We start from the raw sequence: 3,270 nt of genomic DNA, 5'->3' as shown, positions 1-3,270 counted from the left end.
CGAAAATACAATCCCAATCCGCACAACTTACTATTCAGATGTATGTAGAAGTTCTCAGCTCTTCCTTTGTATGACGTGATATCTGCTTCTTGCTAAGGTCCGCACAAACCCAACGTGTACCTGAAAATGTATCAACTGTAGATTTGGTTACTGTCTGCTAATCTCTGCTTGAAAATAAGCTTGTCGCATTGGCAGTAAGAACTGGTGAACTGAGACATCCATACCTTTTTTTATAGTGGCTGCTAAGCATTCAATGACTGAACTCTGGGAAAGGCTTTAACCTTTCAAAACCGGGAGGCGTTTTCCAAGTATGGCTTCTATCTGTGTCGTTGTACGTAGCCTTCTAACATGTTTGTATCAGAACATCTGTACACACTTAGAAGTATTATAGTATTAAAGAGGTTATGCGATGCACGTCATTGCCACCCCAAATTCTTCTATATAAGGGGTTTCTGTGCCCGCTTTGTGAATTTTGCCACCCCAACTGGCTCCTATATATGGCGGATTTGACGTTATCGCATAACCTCTTATCCCTCTCCTTGTTGCGACGTACATGTATGGAGTTCACTTACCTCCTTGTACTTCGAAGTACATAGAAAAAGGGTTAGCGGTTAGCCTCTTAGCAGGACGTGTTGTATCATTTTGGAGCAGGATCCCCGATTTGGTCTAAGCAACTACATTGTAGATTGGATTATGGCATATCAGAAGAATACACTCATACATGGCTGACAGTACGAGCACAAACCCTGTTCTGTGGCCCTGTGCACATGTGGTGTGTTGGCGTCAACTGGATGTCGTGTATTTGTACTCGCACTTGTGAACCCCACTGACCATGTATGTTCTGCACAGTGCATTGATGACGTAATGTTATTCTTCTTTTTATAGCAGTGTGTACTCTGCATTGGCATGATCTGATTCCCTTTTTTGGTTTACTCTCTTTATGACCACGTTGCAGTTATATCATGGCCATGTTGCTGTGGACGCAGTGTCAGAATTTTTTTATCAGGCGACACGGACGGCCCGATTTCCTTTCCCAACCTGGCCTTGCTGCTGCTGTTGCACCATACTTTCTTGTGTTCTGGTTGGTACTGTTATTATGAGAAGCCCCCCCCCCCCCCCCAATATAGCTGTAACTTGGGATTTGTTTTCATTAGTACCAGTAGTAGTCAGAGCGATGATCTACAACTAATGATACTGAACTAGAACAACGGGAAGATTCATCAAGAGACAGCAGCGGACCGAACATTTCACAATATTGATGTTCCATTACGCGCAAGTGTGGGGAGCAAACCTTTTCTTACGAGCAACTGTGTTATTATTAGTAGTAGTAGCAGTACCAGTAGTAGTTTCCTTGCCTGGACAGTTTACCTACATGTACACTGACTGCACACTGATCATTTGCTGTTTTTGTTTCTAAACTGACCAAGTAGAGCGAAAGATACCTGAAGACGGTCACAAGAAAACGCTCTGGATTGCTTACTTACTATATTTCTCTTCATGTGTGGGAATGATGCCTGATGGCACATTGAATTATTTCAATAGCTTTACAAAGACACTCCTAACCAGTAGGAGCTTCGGCTTTCAGTACCGACGGGCTGCAATAATGTGGGTATTCCCATCTGCCGTCATGCCGACTGGAGCACAAGAGAATCATTCTGACATAGGATTTCGCTCTAAAAGTCAACTTTAGAGGTGGATGCAACAAATTTTCGTGCTCCGAGAATTACCCTCTGCAGTACGTCCCTACCTTTTGGGTAGTTCGGCCCAAACCACTTTGTATTCTATAGACTAACACAATGTCTCTCGATGAGAATACACACCTAGCTCTGTTTGGATATCAGGATCTGATCAACCTTCGTGAGCTGAAATCCGTCGACCAAGCATCGCCAAGCACCTCCCGGAGAATGGCGTGGGAGTGCTGCCTCAGCCAGCCACTACACACGGTACGTCTGTTGTAGAAGACCAGCTTAATAGCCTTGCGGTATCCTTCGCATCCATGTCCGTGGAGTTTGTGTCCATGAAAGAGGATAGAGATGACACAATATTGTCCTTGAAATTAGAGACTCAGGAACTGGGCTGTATTGACTGTGTGGGCTGTATGTGCTGTGTGGGGCCGGGTAGTGGCTGTATTGGCTGTATGTGCTGTATGGGCTCTATGTGCTGTGTGGGCTGTATTTGCTGCGTTAGCTGTGTGAGGCCGTGGATTGGCTGTATTGGCTGTATGGGCTGTATGTATGTCCTGTATGTGCTGTATGTTTTTTGTTTGTTTATTTACGGATTTAAAAAAAAAAAAAAAAGGTAAATTATCGTATCCGTTCCCGAAGGGAACTCACGACGGCCGCTAACACCCGATAAACCCTAGCGGCAGATGCAGCGCCTAACGGTTTACGGATTCTCCAGAGGTAAATGGATACCTATCATGGGAGTCTCACCAAACCAATAAAATAATGAAAATAAAATGATGTATGGAGCGCAAAAAACTCAAAATCTGAGATTTTCTAAGTCAAGTGAGAGGAAGAACAATAGATTGAGAACCAGGGGTGCTAATAGAACACTGGAAAGGCACTAAAACAAAATAAGTGCAGTAGCGGATTTAAACTATAATTGTTCAACACGTGAAACTAGGTATGCCGGAAACTGAGAAGCGGTAAACTTCATACAGCTTCCTTACCTGGCGATTAAATAGCGTGGGACTATCGAGTGAACGTATATCAGCAGGAAGTTTATTCCAAGCAACAGCGATAAGGAAAAGGAAGGATTTAGCGAAGTAATTGCCAGTTGGTGGAAGGACAAGAGACTTGGGATGTCGGGAGGATGATAAAATCGAAATTTGAAATCAAAGAGAACAGAAGGAAAGGTGTAGACAATGTGGTGAAAATAGCATAATGAAAGGATCTGTAATCGCCATTTTATAGCTTCCCAGCCTGCACGCTGGTTAAGATTTTCTTTGGGAGTCATCCAATCTCGCTTCCTCCCTAATTTAGCGGCAAGATATCCTCTGGCTGCAGATGCTTGGAGCCTACTCATACTATCCTGGTCTTGGACCGTCAGAGAGGAAAACCAGACGGGGATAGAGTACTCTAGGGTAGGGCGAACGTATGACTTATACAAGATAGAAATGATCGATGGAGGAAAGAAAAGAGCCATACGACTAAGCAAGAACACTCTGCTACGAAATTTAGAGATAATGGAACGAATGTGCTCACGAAAATCTAGGGAGGGGGTTAATATGACTCCAAGATGGCGATGAGACTCAGGTCGACATAGGCT

Source organism: Sycon ciliatum, chromosome 12 (genome assembly GCF_964019385.1).
Source record: "Sycon ciliatum chromosome 12, ocSycCili1.1, whole genome shotgun sequence".
Taxonomy (NCBI): domain Eukaryota; kingdom Metazoa; phylum Porifera; class Calcarea; order Leucosolenida; family Sycettidae; genus Sycon; species Sycon ciliatum.
The sequence above is the reverse complement of the archived record's forward strand: the minus strand, read 5'-3'. Positions refer to the sequence as shown.